This window comes from Sceloporus occidentalis, unplaced genomic scaffold (genome assembly GCF_023333645.1).
Source record: "Sceloporus occidentalis isolate IW3139 unplaced genomic scaffold, rSceOcc1.0.p SCAF_4, whole genome shotgun sequence".
NCBI lineage: Eukaryota > Metazoa > Chordata > Lepidosauria > Squamata > Phrynosomatidae > Sceloporus > Sceloporus occidentalis.
The window spans coordinates 152,789,319-152,810,724 of NW_028316984.1; the positions used below are offsets into that span (position 1 = coordinate 152,789,319).

Consider the following 21,406-nt stretch of genomic DNA (forward strand, 5'->3'; position numbering starts at 1 on the left):
CCTGAGGCCGGCCATCAGCACAGAACAATACACATGCAAATCACTCCTGCATTGCCAGGCTCACACAGTATATATACACTCAAATTTTCCAGGCAAAGCCTTATCTGAAGATGCCAGCCACAGATGCTGGTGAAAAGTCAGGAAGAAAAATTTCTAGAACATGGCCACATAGCCCGAAAAACCCACAAAAAACCATGGATGCCGGCCATGAAAGCCTTCGACTTCACATTGAAAGGATTAGAAATTTTAGTAGTCAGGAAGTGTGCTATCCATTTCTCTGACTTCATGACATACTTTCTTATCTTCTTAGTTCATTTTAAACCAAATAGATTCCTGCACATTTGGGTGTGTCTGGAATTTTAAAAATATTTCTTGCTTGTGTATTTTTACACAGAAGAAACTAAGGAGTGTTTCTACTCTTTAGTGGTGGGTTTTGTGTATCCATCAGAGGGTTGAACTAGATGATTGTAGAGCTGCCTTCCAACTACTATGGTACCACAGGATAATTATATGATGAAGCAAAACTTGTTGGACAATGTATGTTGCTTGTTGGTTTAATTTTTATTTTCCTGAAACTGTTATCAAATAAACATTGTTTTTCAGTTTGAATGCAAGAATAGCCTTAGGATAGAAATGTTAGGGCAGCCAAAGATATCAGTGGGTTTTGCTTCCAAATCAGCAATTAAGACAAATTTGAAAGTGTCATTAAATTTAAAAAGGGAGAAAAACAGATGAAACAGCTGGAGTCCAGTGGGATTCTTCTTTCTTGGTAAACCAATGCTTCCTTCCTGAATCCTGCAGAAGATGCTAGAGCAGGTATTTACTGCAGCAGAAAATAAATTAGAAGTTGCTTGCGATTCAGAGATATTTCCCAATAAAACATAGTTGTATAGCAATTCAGAGCTATGAAGTGGAAGTTCCCAGCAGGTATATTATAATTATTTCTGTATATTTTTGAAGCTATTAGACTATTAGACTTTTGAAGCTATTAGACTAATTACTGTGCACATTCTCTATTACTGTGATGTTTTTCTCTTGAGTATGCTTCTTAGTGATGCAGTACTGAGATTGCCTCCATTTTTATACAGCGTCTGGAAAAAAAATCCCAGCACTTTTGAATTTGCAGGGTAGCACTATGGAAGCCACTAATTTTTGGTCCCAGACAGTTGTGGTATGGAATAAAGAATACTGATGAGAAATATGAAACACTTTGAGAACAGAGAGAAACTTTGCAAATTAAGACAGAGAAATCCTATTATTGATGCAAATTGTTTTGATAAATCATGGATGAGCCATTTCTGGCACACCAGATGTTACTGGGGTGCAGTCCTATCATTCCCATGCTATTGGTTATATTGGCTAGGATACCTATTTTACATATGAGGGTAAGCTTTTATTTAATCTTTTATGTTGTTAGTAATCTTGTCGGCTCTATTTATGCATTCCATAATTTTAAACCTGCTGTTAAATCAATCTTTTCTGCATGGTCTGTGGCATTTTATATGTTATGCTTCTGCAATTGTTTATAATTACTTAATTGCAATGGTTGTAATGGCTGAGAGTGTAATTGCTTTATTATTATTTGCTGATGTATCATTCAGATGCTAGTACAAATGGATGATTAATTTTGTTAATTAGTTTAAATTGATATTTTTAATTATACTCATTTGACTTGCCTTAATTGGACTGAACTGTTATATAAGTTGATTTTGGAAGTATATTTGGTTATTTTTGCAGAATGTAAACCTCCTTGAGTGCAACAATTGAGAAAGACAGTGTACAGATTAAAAATGCAATGAAATGAAGCTTGACAGATCCTATGGAAAAGACCATCATAATTTTTTTTTTCTGGGGGAAAAGTGGTATTCAGATTTAGCAAAAATGGTATTCAGAATCAGCAGTATGAATCGAGTGTACTTCTACTCTTCTAGGTTTAACTGAAATCCAACATTCCTCATACATTGTATAAACTGAATAAGCTTCCTGCGGGATATAAGGAAAATATGGCTGGGTTTAAATGTTAAGAATACTATGGGTCAAATACTATGGGTAATATATGGTGTACCCACCCTCATACGTTTGTAGACCTTTCATGTTGTGGTGAGGTTCCATGATGAACTAGGGAATATGTAACTGTACAGGGGAGACATGAGGGAATGGCAGTCCAAACCTTAGTCAGAATTATGAACACCAAATTGCTTTATATTGAATCATTTAGCTCAGCACTTTAGCAGATGCTCTTTTTGCATTTGAGGTAGGATTCTACCTGGATACTTCCGGTTTTAACTGCTGGTCTCCCCTTCCCATTTTAACCAAACATGCCACTGCTTCTGAAATCAGACCAGATTGGAACACTCAAGGTGTACAATGCTTTAGTCCAGGAAAATTACAAACACCTATGCTTAAAATAGAGTTGTGAATATAGGCAAATGTATATTATGAACCATCTGGCTATTCTCTCCCCCCCCCCCCCCCATTTTTCATTTCCTATTAATTTACTTTTAGAGGATGATTTTCAACACCTAAGAAGGACTGCAACACAATGAGAATTCCAACTGCCCAAACAAATAACATTTAAAGTTGTGCTTTAATTGGTTGGCCCTAATTTACTATCCAAAACTGGAGATAGTTCCTGTACTGTTAATAAGTGTGTACAAGAAGGAATCTCGGAAGGCACTGCTTATTATGCAACCAGATAAAAAGCAACATCTGCTGAAGTTCCTTTTTCTACACAAAATGAATAATCTTCTCCTCTCCAGTCTTCATTTTTGCAATCCTAGGACAACCTAATTTTAATCCCATTATGCTTTAAACTGATTTAGGAGTTAGTGAAGTTACAAGAGGCAATAAGCAGCTCTCTAGTAAATGGAGGTGGAAAGAGATCATTTACTGTGAATCCAGGCAACCTCATGACTGATACTGTTAACATGTCTTCTCTTCCGTGAACCTTGCCTTGCTGTTAGGGAGGCACACAGTGCACAAGGCCAAGTTTTGGGACTTTTTGTTTCTTCTCCTATCTGCTATTTTTGTATTATCTTGCTTGCTGAAGAAATCTAGAGAACTGAAATGTTTATGTTACTTATGCACTTACATAACATTTTAGTAACCTTTATAAAAACATTATTCATTATTTCATTATTATATTGATTTTTGTTGAGCCAGAATGGAGTAGTGGTTTGAGTGTTGGACTGTGACTCTAAATACCAGGGTTTGATTCACAGATAAGGCGATTTCTCAGTCTTCCAGCACAATCCTATAGTCTGCTTCTGGTAGAAACTGACCACAGAGTGGGGATGGGGGACCTAGGAATGTCTAGAAAGGTCTTCTCTCTAGGAATCTCTTGGTCCTATAATGTGATTGTATGGTAAACTTCTGCCAGAAGTCATTCATTTCAATAGGCTTCACTACTATCTGCAGGTTTGCATATCTGTGAATACAGGGACCATATTGTACTTTTCAAATCACTTTAGCATAGTAACGTTGCTGCTTCCTGGGCTGCCATTGACTGGGAAAAAAATACCATGTGCCCTCATGTATCTTAAATTACAGGGGCTAGGAAAATGATCAAAGAAATCAGATCACTCAGCATTTTAAGCATGCACACTTGGTGGTATGCATGTTACAGAGATAAGCCTAACAACCCAAACCATGTGGCAACCTCAGTTCTAGCCTTCCTTCTTCCATAAGTACTAACTCAACATTCTAATTAAGAACCAGTATATGGTTTATCCAAAATGTCTGTGGCTGGTAAGCATATACCAGGCCTGCACAACTTGGCCGTTGGTAGGGGCCAAAATTAAATAGGCTAAACCTCTTAGGGCTGCAGATATGTTTTAATTAAATATTAATTAACATTAATTAGAATTAATTAATATTAATTTCTTCCTCCTCCTCCTTTGCTGGGCCCTCTCAGGAGAAAGCCAAGCAGCGGAGGAGAAAGTGGGGCAGTGGAGGAGCCTTGTAGGGCAAGCATTGGTCTGTCTTCCTATTCCTCTGCCTGGCCTTCTTCTCAGGAGAAAGCTGGGCAGTGGAGGACCCTTGAAGTCATTGCACATGTGGGCCACCTGAAATCCTTTGGCGGGCCAGATGCAGCCCCTGGGCTGTCTGCTGTGCAGGCCTGACATATCCTGTAGGCGGAATTTCATATATTTTTAATAGGCAACAAGTCATAGCCAGAAAGTGGAACACAACAAAACAGGTAAATTCTTTGTAGATTTCCTCCACATCACAGAATCCAATTCCATAACAGCATCATGTTAATAACACTTCTGCATCTCTCTCTCTCTCTGGAACAGTGTATTACAATATTTTTTTAACTCTCCCTCTCCCTCTGTAGGCACTCATTTCCTGCAAGAAACAGAACCATGAGCTTGGGACTAGGTACAAAACAAATGTAAAATATGTAATGTAAAGGTAATACTATACAACAATCTACAAATTAATAAGAATAACTTTATATGCTTTAAATAATATACTAAAGTAAGTAATGTGAAAAGACATATGCAATACATAATATAAACATGGGCAATTGTAAGTACAAGTATGCAAAGGCTTCAACACAATGATAACACACATCAATATTAATTCAATGAAAGAATGAATGAAAGAATTACAATATGCCATATTGTATTATACATAACATAATATGAAACTACAATAGAATAGTGGTATGTTTGTCACTGCAAATTAACACAGAATGTTTCAACACTGTAGGTTTTCCTCAAGCACACTGAACAATTCAATATATCATGATCAGGTGTTCAGACAGGTGGTAACTATAAGTTTATTCAGAATGAAATGGAGTATATCGGCTTGATTATGGCAATACTGAAGCAACAAATGAGCACTTTATGAGCAAAAATGCTTATAGTTTACAATTATTCTTTATCTTTAGTCAAATGACTTAGAGGTGTACTGAATCTTAACCAAGTATCTTCTAAATGAAAGTAGCAGTGAAAATAAAACATGCAACTTAAACCAGGGTTGAAATAGAGCATCTTGTTGGCTGCATGTAGCTCTGGGCCTCATAGTATGCCAGTAGCTGAAATGTTTTGGTTAATTCCAAATAATACTATTTTAGCAGGCTGATGGACCATTTTTGGATCCCAAACAGCCTTTTTTCTGATAAAGGAAGTGCTCTTTTGATCACTTTCAGTTTGATAAAAAAGGGGCACATGTATTCCATGGGGGTACCAGTGTGGTTGCAGCCCTTGTGTCCTCCACAGTTGCTCACCTGTGAGTAAAAGTGATGACAATGACTTCTACAAAAAGCATATACCTAAAGCAACTACAGAAGAAATAGGAAAACCATAGTTGAGACTTAATCAGATATAGATAAAATGTATAGAGATTTCTTTGGAACAGAGTGAATCAGACGCATCCAGAGCCAAAGTAGAACTGTGATTCAAATATTTTAAAAATACTGCTTTTTGCTTTTCCTGATCTCCCATTCTTTAGCAGTGCCTTATTATATCTTTGCTTTAGGCATCCTGCAGGAAAATGGATAATTGTAAAAAATTGCTGAAGCAGAAACCTTTCCTCTACAAAAAGGTCTTCAATGCCCTTCTTTGCGAATGGCTGTGGGGAAAGTATCAAACCATTTAGCTAACATACATGAACAAGAGTAGAAAGTATTTAAACTAAAACTCCTTTGTTGTATGTCATGCTCAGCACATGTTGGATCACAACATATTTTTGGCAAAGCTGGCCCTCTCCTCAGATATGGTGAATTGCAGCCCCTGTCCCACCTTGCACCACTGTTCAGGACAGCTTCATTTACTATCTTCTGGCTGCAGCAAATACTGTAGATGGGAGATCACCAAACAGGTTTTCTGGAATGCCCTGAGAGTCACTTTTCTGCTAAGACATTTGCTACTGCCAGAGAGCCTGCTGGGAGAGCTTTTTCAGCTGCCTTCTTCTGTGCAAGTGCCACAGCAGAGAAACCATTTGTTTGTCAGAGCCCACCAGCCACAATAGCCTTTTCTGTGCTAGGTAATTGAAGCCTTACTCTAAGGAAGGACCCTTCAAGGCATGCTATTTGGGATGAAACAAGCAGGAGAGGAAAGGAGGTCCTTCTAAAAAATTTTTTTCCAAATCTTTATTAAAATATGCAAGATTCAAAGATCTAAATGGGACAGGAAATTTGCTAAACATATTTTAAATGCACACAAAATCTCTTGTAGAGATCTTGTAGCACCTTTGAGACTAACTGAAAGAAAGAATTTGGCAGCCCGAGTGCTCATAGACTAAAGTTTACTTCTTCTGACTTCCGGCCAAGATGGCGAAGCGCTAGCAGCAATCCAAGGTAGCAGGTGGAGATGCTGTACCGTTTGCGGGGTAAAATTTAAAGGAAGATCGCTCCCCCCGTTAAAGGGGACTCAGGTGGGCTCACGGGGTCCTCACACAGCTATTGAAGCTGAAAAGAGGTTGCTAAAAACCTCTAAATAAGGGGAAATAGCTGGAGGACGAGAGCAAACCGCAGCCGCAAACAGGGGTCCAAGCCAAGCCTCGCCGAGGCGGCTTTTAGGGGGAAGGGAAGGACTAAGCAACTTAAGAAAATCTGTTTGCTAAATTGAAGTTCCTCATAGAAAAGACTTTGTCGGAGGTGAAGAGGGAAATAAATAAAGGAAGTAAAAGGATATACAACTAAAATTGTTGGATTAATTACCCAAAAGTCAACAAGCAGCCCAACAAGGCGGACGAAAGTAACTCGGCCAGAGGGAAGGAGAAAGAAAGAGAGGGTGTTTGAAACACGGCGAGTCGAAAGGCGAGGGAGGAAAGAAAAGGTGGTGGTAAATAAAGTTATTAGCAGGAAAAGTAACAGTGGTAGTTAGAAAGATTAGGTGAGACGAGGAGGAGAAGAAGAACGGCAGCGGACGAGGAGGAGAAGAAGAATGGCAGCGGACGAGGAGGAGAAGCAAACGGCGACGGATAAGGAGGAGAAGTAGACGGCGACGGACGAGGAGGAGAAGCAGATGGTGGTGGACAAGGAGGGGAAGAAGACGGCGACGGACAAGGAGGGAAAGCAGATGGCGGCGGACAAGGAGGAGAAGTAGATGGCGGCGGACGAGGAGGAGAAGCAGACGGCGGCAGATGGGGAAGAGAAGTAGTCGACAGAGGGGAAGAAAGAAGAGTAAAAGAACTGGACAGATAAGAAATTTAGATAGAGAATCTGTAACGTACCTGAAAATTGTTTTTCTTTTCATTTTTGAGGAGGGGAGGAGGTTTGTTTGTGATTTGGGTTGGCGTTTTCAAGGTCAGGGACTGCGTGAGAGGCAGGAAGTAGACAACAGGAAAAGAAGGGTTGGAGGAATATCAAAGAGAGAAAGCAAGAAAGGTGGTGACCGGGGTGAAAGGAAAAGAAAAAGGAAGAAGAGACACCTAGCGGTCGGAGGCCAAACTACAAATTAGGAAACAGGAAATATAGTAAAGAGAAGCAGCAAGAAAGTACATAAGCTAAAAGAAAAAACCACAAGGAAAACAGCTCCACCTACAGGATAAGCGGTATAATTACAGAAAATTGGAAAAATGGATAGAACAGAAAGAACCATTGTGACAAGAGGAAGTGAAAAGGAAAAAGAAAGAAGAATGATGCAACAAGCTGAAGCAAACAAAAATCTGCCAAGAAGACCCTCTTTTGAACTTAAGACAATGGATCCAAACTGGAAAATACTAGAAGCTATTCAGAAAATGGAAACGAACATTCGACAAGAGATAAAAGATTCAAGAGAGGAGCTAAGACAAGATTTTAAGAGGGATATAGATGAACTGAAGGACACGATAAGAGGAATGCAAGAAGATGTGAAAGAGGTAAAGAAAAAGACGACAAAGTTAGAAGTTAAAACAGAGGAGTTGGAAAGAGTAACACAGGAATTAACGATGAAACAATTGCAAGAGAAAGAACAAAATAAATTGAGAGATTTGAAAGACAGGAGAAAATGTATTAAAATGCGAGGACTGAAAGAGAAATATAATGAAAACCTATATGAAAAGGTGGTCCCTGTCCTTGCAAAACTGATTGACTGTACACCAGAATATTTGGACTTAGACATAGACAAGATTTTTAGGATTAACTCTGTGGCAGCACGGAACCAGAGCCTACCAAGGGATATTGTCATTTATTTTACGAGGGAACGGATTAAAGATAAAATTATACAGGAAAGTTATTTAAAGAAGATAACAATAGACAGAGTGGAGATCAAGATTTACAAAGATATACCAGGTGAAATTTTACGTCGGAGAAGAGAATACGCAAATCTAACAAGGGCGTTACAGGCCAAAAATATAAGATACAAATGGGAGCCAATGGAAGGAATATCATTCACTTTGAGGCAGAGATTCTACAAAATCGATTCGTTAGAGAAAGCGAAGGTGTTTTATAACAGATGGTTGAAAGAAGAAGAAAAGATGGATAAAGACTTGAAAGAGGAACAGATGAAAAAAGAAAAGGAACAGGAAAAGAAAAAGAACCAGCAAGCAGAAGAAAAACAGGAGAGAGCGGAAGAAAAAGAAGAGAGACAGAAAGAATCAGAGAAAGAAAATGAAGAAGGAGATGAAGTACAACTACTAGGAGCCATCGGTGGAGTGGACTTAGAATGGGAGGATGAAGCAAGATTAACAAAAGAAAGTGGTGAACTGTTGATTGAGTGGAAGAGGGACAAAGAGCAGGAAGGAGAGGAAGGAAACAAAGAACTGGAGGAAACCTAATAAATAACAAGTACAATGAAGTTCCTATCTTGGAACATAAAGGGTATGAACTCGGTATACAAAAGAAAAATAATTTTTCATGAATTGGAAAAACTAAATTGGGATGTATGTACCATTCAGGAAACAAAAATAAAAAAAAAAGATGAAAAATATTTAAGAAACCCAAAATTAGGGGAGATTTACATATTGGCGGGGGGAAAAAAAAGAATGGGGTGGCAATTTATATTAAAAACAAGATTCCAGTACTAGAAGTAATGAACGACAAAGACGGGAGATATATTGGATTAGAAATGATAATTAACGGAAAAAAGACATTGGTATTAAGTGTATATGGCCCCACAGAAAATAAAACCAAATTTTATAAAAATTTACACAAAAAGATACAAAAATTAAATTATGATTCGCATATATTAATGGGTGACTGGAATGGGGTATTAGATCCACAAATTGATCGGAAATCTGTTAAGAAAATAAAGGATAAACAGGGGAAGTTACCTAACAGTTTTTTTTATTTAATGGACACTATTTCACTGGCAGATGCATGGAGATACAAAAATGGAAGTAGTGAAGAATACACCTTCTTCTCACATCCACACAATTCGGCTTCTAGAATCGACATGTATATAATCTCGAAAGAACTTTTAGAAAGTATTAAGGAAGCAAAAATTAGAGTAAACAAAAATTCGGATCACAATCAAATTTGTTTGGAGTTAGTACAAAGGGAGATAGATTTTAGATGGAGACTTGATGATACGATGTTAAAAGATAAAAAAATTGTAAAGGAATTAAGGGAGCAAATTAATTATTTTTTTAAGGAAAACACAGAGAAAGATACAAAGATGAAAATAATTTGGGACACAGCGAAAGCGGTATTTAGAGGATATTTGATAAAAAAGAAAGCAGAATGAAATAGACTTGAGAAAGGAAGAAATTAGAATAATATCAGAGAAAATACAAGAAAAAGAGAATGAAAAAATCAAAAAACCCAACTGTAAAAAGATTGAAAGAGAAATAAAAACATTAAGAAACCAATTAAAAATACAAACGGCAGACGAATTGATAAAAAAAATGAAATTTACAAAACAAAGATTTTTTGAACAGGGGAACAAGGCAGGGAAATTTTTAGCATATAAAGTTAGGAAAATGAAGGAAGAGAGACAAATTGTAGGAATGTTGGAAAATAAAAAAATAATCACAGAGCAATCCAAAATTAGAGAAATAATTCATAGCTATTATAAGAATTTGTATAGGGAAAATATGATTACTAAAATAAAGAGAAATAAGATGGAAAAATATCTGGAAAAAATAGACAAAATAAAAATAGATGAAAAAATTAAAGACAGAATAAATCAAAAAATAACAAAAGAAGAGATAAGAGAAGTGATAAGGAGAAGAAAAAAAGGGAAAGCCCCAGGGCCGGATGGGTACACCTTAAATTTCTATAAAATATTTGAAGAAGATTTAATTGAATATTTGGTGAAGGTATATAATAATATCTTGAAGGAAGGAATTCCAGATACATGGAAATAAGCCAACATAACCCTGATACCAAAAGAAGGAAAAGATCTAAATTTACCACAAAATTACAGACCAATATCATTATTAAACACGGACTATAAAATATTTACATCAATTTTGGCGGAAAGGTTAAAAATAATATTAAAAGATTGGATAAAGGAAGATCAGTGCGGATTTCTCCCAAATAGACAGGCAAAACAAAATATAAGGATTATAATAGATTTAATAGAATACTATGAAAAAAACCCAAGCAAACAGGTGGCTATATTATTTTTAGATCCAGAAAAGGCTTTCGATAATTTAAATTGGGAATTTATGTTAAAACTAATCAAAAAGCTAGAACTAGGAGATAACATAATAAAATGGATAACAGAAATTTATAAAGAACAATCAGCAAACATTTTGATTAATGGTATTAGGACAAAAAAATGTGAAATAAAGAAGGGTACCAGACAGGGATGTCCATTATCACCGTTATTATTTATTATATGTTTGGAAATACTATGTAATAAAATCAGAGCAAACAATACAATAAAAGGATTTAAATATAAAGGAAAAGAGATAAAAATTAGAGCTTATGCAGATGACATGATGTTAGTAATAGAAAACCCCTTAGAGAACATACCTAGAATTTGGGAAATTATAGAAGAATTTGGAGAACTAGCAGGGCTAAAAATTAATAAAGAAAAGTCGGCGATGATTGTAAGTAACATAACAAAAAAAAAAATCAGGAACTACTACAAGAAAAGATAGGAATTAAGATTCAAAAAAAAAGTTAAGTATCTAGGGATATACATTACGAATAAAAATAATGAATTATTTGATAATAATTATAAACAAGGATGGCAAGAAATTAAAAACAATATGGAGAAATGGAGTAAGCTACAATTATCATTATTAGGAAAAGCAGCTTTGATAAAAATGAGTATACTACCCAAAATTCTATTTTTGTTTCAAAATTTACCAATAATATATAATAAGAAGATCTTTACAACATGGGAAAAAGACTTGAAAAGATTTGTTTGGGCAAGGAGGAAAGCAAGGATTAAATGGACAGTAATGACAGATGCTAAAGAACGAGGAGGTTTAGGGATCCCAAATTTAAAATTGTACTTCTATGCATGTTGTCCGGAATGGGTAAACAGTTGGATAGAATTAAAAGATGTAAGGGCTTTCTTTCTAATATGTTAACATGCAATTTTGTTAAAAGTTTGGCTGGAAAGATTAATCATGATTAACTGAATCAGTTTTGAATCTCAATATTTCATTGTGACAAGCTGCACATACCACAAAAAGTGTTATTTAATCCAGTGTAAATCCCATAACAATATCTGACCAAAAAAGTCTTAAAGGTTTTTGAAATACTACAAAACCCCGAAGAACTATCATTATGACCATCCACAATAGCAAGATGAAATGGAGATATGATAGGCAATTATAGTTGTACTGAGTCACCTCCGGTTACCTGAATAACTGGTTTGGTTTCTCCATTGTCAAATGTCTTTTGATCAGCTCAACCTCTTCCTGGTGCAGAAAGACACTGTTAATGTTACAAATAATGATAATATATAGCTGACTGGTAAGAGCAAGATAGCCAGCATGAAGAGAAAGAGAGATAAAAGATGATAGTTATTAAACACCTTAGAAAGTCGCTGCTAATTATGCTCTATTTTTATCCATTTGGAAGTCTAAAATTGAACCATTTTTGGTGATGGTCTTTATTAAAGATTTATTGTTTTTGAAAAGTTCCTAGCTCAAGTATTCTTGTGTTTTAGGGGCTTAACTTACAAAATCAGGTAACCTACTGAAGAATAATGAGAGTAATATGCTTGTATATTAAAAAAAATTATGGTTTTTTTCTTACATAGGTCAGAAGAACAGCACAATGGTCCAGCACCAATGTGAAAGGTAGTAACAGAAGAAACACTACATCTCTAACTTGGCAGGTAATTCATACCTATAGACTGATGGTACTGAGAGTAACAGAGAAGTCTAGTTGAATTAACAAAAAGAATCACAATATAAGACAGCCTTCAAGCAGAGGCCATTTTTCAGTATCATGCACAGCACAGGATGTTAATTACAACCTCCTGGGTACCAGGAGCATACTCCATACAGGCAATATATGCAAATGAAATCTGGAGATGTTCTACATGGAGCCAATGTCAGTGGGATTATTCATGAATATTTTACTTAATTGTTTCTTTATGATATGTTTGACAAAACCAATCATCTTCCTAAATAAATTCGCTGAGCTGGCCAGACAGATCCCATCACAGATGGCACTATTTTCACAGGCATCACTTGTGACTCCTCAAAATGTTATCATTATGAACACCACAGACAGATGTAAGCCCCCCCCCCCCAAAGAACGATTCTGAGTGTCAATGCCTCCAGCAAATTAGTGATGCTAAATCTTGATTTTCCTGGTTCTTGACACATGTCAAGAACAATGAACAAGACATTCAAAATCCCCCCCCCCCCAAACCGGTCACTGCAATCACTAGGAAATGTACAACTTTCCTATGAAACCCACACAACTTACCTAATAATCTAGTTTTTGGAAACCACAAAGCTTCTCCTGAGAACTGAACACATTTCTCTGGAAAATGTGCAACTTTTTGTACAAAAAGCAAGAACAGAGGACCGAGTGGGACAAAAAGTAGTGCAGTTTCATTTTTGTTCTGTCTAATAAACACTGACTACTGTGAAAGTCATACACATGCTGTGGGCATTTATCATGGCGCAGTGTAGCTTCAGTTATCATTCTGCCCTGACTGCTTTTCACATTGGGTTTAATTACAGTGGGCCCTCCTTATATGCAGATTTGCCATCTGCAGATTTGAGCATCCATGGATGGCAAGCCTATATTGTCTCCAATGATGGCGCACACACATCTGTGCTGCCATTGGGGACAAAAATCCCTCCCCTCTATTTCCTTCCTTCCTTCCTTCCTTCCTTCCTCCCTCCCTCCCTCTCCCCCCCCCCTCCTTACCTGCTCCTTCCGAGGCTTCTGCTCCGGCTTGGCTGTGGGGGTGGAATCTGTCTCTCAGTCAGCCAGGGTTGGGGCAAGGCTTGAATCTCAGAGCCCCATCCCCAGGCCCAGGACGGAGCCTCTGGCCCTGGCCCTGACTCCCTCTGAAACCCTGTTGGCCAGAGGGAGCTGGGACCAGGGCCAGGGCTTGGGTTTGGGAGCACCATCCCCAGGCCCAGCAGTCTGGATGGAGCCTGTGGGCTTTGAAACCCAAGCACTAGCTCTGGCACTGACTCCCTCTGGCCAACGGGGTTTCAGAGGGAGCCAGGGCCGGGGTTTGGATTTCGGAGCCCAGAGGCTCCATCCTGGCTGCTGGGCCTGAGAACAGGTCTCTGATACTCAAACCTCAACCCTGGTCCCAGCCCCATTCCTGGCTGACTGGGAAGCAGACTCCACCCCCACAGCCAAGCCAGGGCAGAAGCCTCAGGAGGAGCAGGGAGGGAGGGAGGGAAGGAGGGAGAGGGGGAGGAAGGAAGGAAGGAAGGAAGGAAGGAAGGAAGGAAGGAAGGAAGGAAAGGAGATGGGGGTAAGGGACTTTTGTCCCATTGTCCTTAATAGTGGTGTGGCTGCATGGCTGCACCACCATTAAAGACAATGGGACTTGAGCATCCGCTGATTTTGGGCATAGTGAAAAAACTGTAGATATGTTTTTTTATTGCAAAGCTGCACAGTTCTTGGGAAAAAGCCACACACACACCCTGCAAAACAAACAAACAAACAAAAACCTTCCCACAAAATTTCAGGAATGTTCAATTGGTTTGTTTGTATTCTTGTGTAACTTTCTTGAGTCACTTGTTGACATAAGGCAACCCTATGAGTTTCATAGAATTTTCTTAGGTAAGGAATGCTTCGGAGGTGGTTTTTACAAGGTCCTTCTGAAATGCAGCTTAAAGGACTTGGCATTCACTGGTGGTCTTCAAGTACTAACCAGGGCTGACCCTATTATCTTCCAAGGTCAGATGGGATCTGGTGCCTTTCGGATATTTGGGCCCTGTTGAGTGGGGCAGGGAAATACAAATTTGACTTTAAGAAGGAAATTGGACAACTTTTGTTCCATCCATACAGCAAGTGTGAGCAGTGTGAATGGCACAAAAATGCAGAGCAGCCCAAGTTATGAAAATAATATAGTTAGTTACTGGATCTGTTCAACTTGTGCAGAGATATAGCTATCCCAGCTTGATGGGGCCTTTCACCATGAAAACATCAATAATTAAAAATAAATAAATAACATAAATAGACCCACTAGCTTCAGAGTCAATGTATTCCATCTGGACTTTGTGACAAATATCTTCCAGGGAAGTTACATATGCAATTGTAATCTGCAAATTGGAAATATATCAGATATGCAATTGGAAATACACAATTTTATATTTATTACCTGGCAATAAAATACATCTAAATTAATCCTGAAGCCAAACCCTGCTGGTGTCTCGTACACATGGTCCTCTGGCCAGAATGTTGCTCATACTTTACTTAACTATGGAGTCACAATATTTTGGGGATCTTAAATAAGATTAAGGTAACAGTGCCAATGAATACCAGGTGCTGCAGGCTACATTTTAAAGAAAAGAACTGACAAAACCACCTCTGAGTATTCCTTGGCTAAGGCAGTATCTATATTGCAGAAATAATCCAGTTTGACACCACTTTAACTGCCATGGCTCAGTGGTATGGAATTCTGGTAATTGCAGTTTGCTGTGGCACCAGAGCTCTCTGACAAAGAAGACTAAATGTCTCACAAAACTACAATTCCCAGAAATCCATAGCATGGACCTTGTCAGTTAAAGCTATGTCAAACGGCATTATTTCTGCAGTGTAGAGGCAGCCCAAGAAAACCCTATGCAAACCCTAAAAAACCACAACAAACTATGGTCATGTGCTCTGCCACTGAGCTACAGCCCTTCCGCTAAGTTATACCTGATGGTTAGGTGTCATATATTCACTAGATCTTGGTGTCAGTTCTCTACTGCCTACCACCATTTTGTTTTGAGCAATAAAAAAAAAAATCAGGCCCAAAGCAATAGGGGTATATTATAAATGAAAAAAGATATGAATACAAAGAACTAGACCTATTATTTTGTCCATGATACTGTAAATTTACAGCGCTTTATAAATAAAGGTTAATAATAATAATAATATAGTTATGACAACCCCCTCATACAGGGAAAGCAACTTTTTATGTTTTATGAGAACCCCTCATACAGGGCAAGCACTTCAGAAAACATTATTTAGTCACTGATGGAGTTAAATCAGAGAAAATCCAACTAGCAAAAACAAAGTGCCAGTGCATCCCCCTCCCTCTAATTAGAGTACTCAGTCTTCTTGATGACTATGGGATCCTATTGCCCAATTAGCCAGAATACTGGTTAAAATCATGGCATTTAAAAGTGACCTTTATTCCAGTTCAAAGCAGACTATTTTGAATACAACATAGCTAAAATATAAAATTTTATTTATGACCTGTGTTGAGAACTTGTTGCAAAGTCAAGTGCACACATAAGACAATAATTCAAAATGTAGCAAAGGACATGTGAATTTTAGATCTACAGGCTTTAAACACTGACACTTGATTGGCACTCCATATACTGCCAATTAAAACATCTTCCTATACCTATCTACCAGGAAAACACTTCTTTGTCTGATACCTCACCCATATAATGAAGTAGCTGACTGAAAAGGAACAATAGGACAATCTGGTGTCTTCACTAGTGCAATTTACTACAATGTTAGTACATGCACACTGAAGGGACACACCCACCTGGGAATAAATAGTTCTCTACTATGTTCTCTTTTTTGTTAAGGAATGTGTATCTTCTCTTCAAGTTAGGTGTTTTTCCTGTTCCAAACGCTAGTGGAATCTAGCTGTAAAGTACAAAGCAAATTGATACATATTACAAGTAGGCTCTACAAATTTGGACTTTGATTTACTAGTCAAATAATTATTAATAGTCAGTGAAATTCTGGTTTCTTGGGTTTGCCTCCTCAAAAATGCATGCCTTTTGCATTCCTACAAAGAGAGGGAAAGAAGCTGTAAATATCGTTTCCCTATAGGGGGTGGTTGGCATGTGTTGTAGCTTTGTTTGGATGGATTTTAGACTTCCTCTGTGCCGTTCAAGTGGCAGAGGGTTCTCTGGAGTTGAGAACAGCAGCGCCCCTGGGCTCGTGCTGGGGGGGAGGGGAGTGTGGGCCACACTAGGTGATACCCCAGAAAGGGCTGACACCTCAGTAAGGGGGGGGGTGACACCATCTTCACGCATCATTATGTGTACGTGTGCAACCTGAGCGCCCCACCCACCCTCATGCACACTGCTCTGGTGCATGCATGTGCTGCTCCGGACTCCCATGTGTGCTGCGCTGGCCTGTGTGCTGCGCTGGCCTGTGTGCAGGGACTTTCAACCCGCATGTGCGTGGGAAGCTCAGGCCTGTGGGTGCACTTCTCACCACCATGCACTCCTATGCGCCCCACACCTGGAAACCCCTCCGGAAGCCCCCCCAGAAGCCCCCTCTGCATGACACATGGTGCAAGAGCTGTTGGAGAATAGGGTAGGTTTTATAAAGAGGAGAACTTGAAGCTGCATAATTTTTCTCCTTTTCACCTGTTTTACTGGCTTGCAAATGTTGTGGAGTTTTATATACATTTCTGTTGCATGGCTTGAGATGTGTCTTTGAACAATGATCAATAGCACTTGCTACAGAAAAATGTCAGCTGACCAATAATCTCTTTGTATGTCTTCTGATTCTCACAATGATGACCTCATAACAGAAAATAAGATGTGGAGATACCTTCAATAAGATGTTTTATGTTTATGTCATTTGTATGTGTGTGTGTTTTGTGTCTGGATATCAAAGGCAAGCTAATTTCTCTCATTTATGAATCAGATGAATAAAGCTAACACGGGGAGGTATTACAGGGGTAAACACAACAAATACAGTGATCTCAAAGGGCAAATACATGCTGAAAAATAGCACTGAAGAAGAATTTGGATGCAAAGGCATGTTCACTCAAAAAGGAGAGGGGAGGACTACAAAGGAACATGGTTTAGTGAAAGGCAGAGAATATTTAGAGGACTTAGAGAATAAGTTTGTTGCTTGAGAAACTTACATTATTTCAAAGTGTCAACTGGCATCAGAGGATAGTGTTGAAATGTAAGAGTGTTTGAAGCAAAGTTAAAGTAGCAAACGCAGTTGGCAAAGACTAGACAGGGCATTTTCCACCCTTCAGGAATGCACAGCTGCAATGTATGTAATGGAGTGTGCAAATCTATTTTAGAAATTCACTGAGCAATTCAAAAACATCCGAGCACAGGAAATGGAATTACAGCATTTCTGCCACCTTTCAACGTTGAAGTGAGTAGCATACCATCACATTTTCAACACGAACTCATGGCACTGCAAAATGGCAGTGAACTGAGAGCTAAATATAATCAGATGGAAAGTTCTCAACTTTTACAAAGGATGAGCACTGTATTTTCCGGCGTATAAGACGACTGGGCATATAAGACGACCCCCAACTTTTCCAGTTAAAATATAGAGTTTGGGATATACTCGCCGTATAAGACTACCCCTCTTCCAATGCACACCAAATAAAAATTTAAAAAATGTAAGATTTTATTTCAATATGGTAATTTTAATTCAAATGCTTATGACATGCAGGTACTTGGCAGGAAAACTTGTTGTATACAAAGCCTGGTTGGATTGGTCAGCTCTCCCTGCCTGCCCAGCCCTCCCTGTCTCCAAGACTATCAGAGCGGTAGTGCAAACATGGCTCTTTTTCCATACCTCAGGCATCCTGGATGCCTGCAGCTTGCTCTGCCCTTCACTTACACCTTCCCGGTGAGACACCCCCTCACCTCGTCATCAGGACCGCGTTAAGTCATTTCTTTCCACGAATCCTAGTGAGTGGTTTTTCTTTTACCATACTTGTACAGCGCCACCCTTGCTGCTTTCATATGGTTGCTGCATACAGTGAGGATGCAGCCGTGGCCGTTTTTTAACTCCCCCCATCATATGCGGCCACTGCAGATTCTCCCAGTCTGGCTTGGAAGTTTCAGCACCTGCCCTATAAGACAACACCCGGCGTATAAGACGACCCCTAGCTTTTGAGAAGATTTTCCTGGGTTAAAAAGTAGTCTTATATGCCAGAAAATAAAGTAGTTACTGAATATGCAGCAAGCAGAACACTGTGGCTGTTTTAAAGTATTTACAGTTGTGAGCAATCTTCTTCAAGTTAAGTTGAACCATCTTCATGCTAGCGTAACCAAAAAATAACCTGGAAAGATAGCTGAGAACAGTAGTACCATCAAGAGATGTGGATATACCAGAAGACATGATCAAAGAAACAAGAGCACAACTACCACAGGACAAAGAAGAACTATATTAACTCCCTTTATCTGGGGGGGATATGTTCTAAGACTGACAGGGGGTGGCTGAAACCAGTAGCATTCCCGCACCAGGTGACACCTAGTGTGGGGGGCAGGACCTCCGGAACCAGGATTTCCAGAGGTGTTTCTGGGGTGTGGGGTGCATGGGAGCACCCATGCCGGCTGGAGGCAAATCCATAGGGGCTGGAGGGGTGCCCATGAGGGCTGAAGCACTGGCACCATGGACCATAGCAACAGCCATGAGGGCTGGAGCAGCAGCTGTGTGGCCCCAAGGGGTGCTTGAGCAGCACCCACAGGGGGCAGAGCAGCAACCTTGAACTGAAGCAGCACTCACAGGAGGCAGGAAGGTGATCAGGTGTCCCTTATATAAATTGGAAAATCAAGATTTGCTATTTGGAATACACACACATACACACACACATACATACACACACAGTATATATATTCTAGCTGTGGATGCTTGAATCCGTGGATAAAAACATCCATGGATAAGGAGGGCCAACTGTAAATGCAGTTCATTGTGCATCAGACACAAGCCCAAATCATTTTAAATCCACATAGCTTTATTTATCTACTTTGTGTTTTGCAGGGATAGATAATTAAATGTGTTTCTCATTTACAGCTCCCATCAGCCGTAGCAAACTAACCCAATCATAAGGAATTATGGGGGCTGCAGTCCAAACCTATCTGGGGAACCAAAACTGCCCACTCCTGGTGTGCTGGCTCAATATGACCATCGCCACTATTAAATAATTTCACCTGATAATGAGGAACAATATAATGGGCTATTCTGTCTATGTTTAAAAGGCTTTATTGATTGATTGATTTGTATTCTGACATTTAAAAGAGAAAAGATGAGGGCCAGCATGGCATAGTAGTTTAAGTATTGGACTAAGACACTAGGACACTGGCAGACCAGGGTTTGAATTCTAGCTCGACCATGAAAAACCAATTTTGGCTCGACCTTGGGCAAGTCACAATCTCTCAATCTCAGAGGATGGCTATGGCAAATCCCCTCTGACGAAACCTGCCAATAAAACTCTATGATAGGTTCACCTTAGGGTCATCCATAAGTCAGAAAAGACTTAAAGATGGACACAACAACAACAACAACTGAATTCTTTTAAGACAGTAATTTATACCACACCTTCAAAGATATATTTAGTCATGTTTATCTTCCTCTCTAGCCATAAGGAGTGTAACTTCCCTTATGCTGAAAACAGTTTGCTTAATTACTTTTATTAACAAGGGGGTTTTTTTTGGTAGTGGAATCCTTGATTAACTATGTGCATTTTAATTGACTTAAATTCCCAAGCCCAGGCAGCTTACCAAATTATGCACAGTGATTTAATTATCAGGTAAAGAAAATCACTTTCCATCATCTTACAGCTCTGAAGGGTTTACTCTGCCATAGAAATGCTTCAGTCTGGCTTTTTACTCCTGGCAACAGCCTTCCAAGATATTTTGGTCTATATGCATATTATGTTGTAAGCAATGGAACAAGCAACCCAGAACATTATTATCAGTGAAAATGACCTTTTTTTGTTTACAGGAAAAGATTATTAATGCCAACACAATGAAAAACAGTAGCTTAGCATTTATAGTCCTCTTTTTATAGTTTGTGAGTCCATGATTCTTTGTTAGCTCTACTACATCAGCTCATTTTCGTCCAACAGTTATTCCATGTAGGGCTATTACACCATAGACTTCTGATAAGCTCTCAAAAATTGCTATGACAAATTTGCTAAATATTTTGTGGAGAAAACTGTTTAGATTCATTTTGATTAGGACTCCACATTGAAAGATGAGTCTGGAGAGGCACATACTTGTCCGGGTTTGATAGATAAATTTCAGGTTGTTCAACATGATGATGTGGGCAAGTTGTTTGGAGAGATGAGGCCAACTATTTGTCTCTTAGATCCATATCCACCCTGATTATTTAAAGCTTTCAGAGGAGGCCTGGCTAATTGGGTGGTTGAGATTGTAAATACTTATTTGAAAGTAGACCATGTTTCAACCTCTAAGCCACTGTAAGAACTTTGTTGGGGGGAACAGTCTTTAGTCTTTCTTTCCAAATAAGGTGGAAACCCTGCTCCAGGCTTTCTTGAATTAAACAGATTACCTGGACCAATTCTAAACTGAGTTCAGGTCTTGTTATGGGACAGAAACAGCCTTGGCTGCCTTGACCTACACCAGGAATTGTTTGTGGCAGTGCATCCCTTTTGGTTCTCCTAGATCATTCAGCAACATTTGATACTATTGACCATGGCATCCTTCTGAGTCATCTGGTTCATATGGGACTTGGGAACATTGCAGTTATTCTCATTGTTCTTAACTGAATGTTTCCAGGAGTGGTGCTGAGTTGTCCAGCCTTTTGACTATTAGACTGTGGAGTTCCACAGGGGTCAATACTGTTCCTTATGCTTTTCAACATCTATCTGAAGCCACAGGGAGAATTCATCCAGCTACAGGACTGGGTGTCACCAATATGCTGGTGATACTCAGTTCTATCTCTCCTTCCTCATGCCAAGAAGGCTCCGGTAGTCTAGGTGCAGTAAAGGACTGGATGTGGGTGAACAATCCAAACAAGACAGAGGTGCTGCTGGTCAGTAGGAAAACGAACCTGGGATTGGTATAACAGTCTATCCTGGATGGGGTTACTCTACTTCTGAAAGATCAGGGTCACGCCTGGTGCTGCTCTTGGACCTAGTGATGCTCCAGGAAAAAGGTTGCGGCAGTGGCCAGGAGTGCCTTTGCTCAGCTTCAG

At 39.0% G+C, this 21,406-nt stretch overlaps 1 protein-coding gene across 7 annotated transcripts in view; it reads right to left on the minus strand.

Moving 5' to 3' along the window:
- LOC149314870 (syntaxin-binding protein 6) overlaps positions 1-21,406 on the minus strand; it is a 156,480-nt gene that overhangs the window by 55,509 nt on the left and 79,565 nt on the right. Inside the window, exon 1 of one of the 7 annotated variants that reach the window (XM_089522037.1) lies at positions 11,690-11,736. The exons of 5 other annotated variants lie outside the window; for them this stretch is intronic. The gene's annotated coding sequence lies outside the window, so the exon portion shown is untranslated. Of the gene's footprint in view, positions 1-7,182; positions 7,245-11,689; positions 11,737-21,406 lie in introns of those variants that run through there. One more of the 7 variants, XM_089522036.1, reaches the window with a different exon arrangement.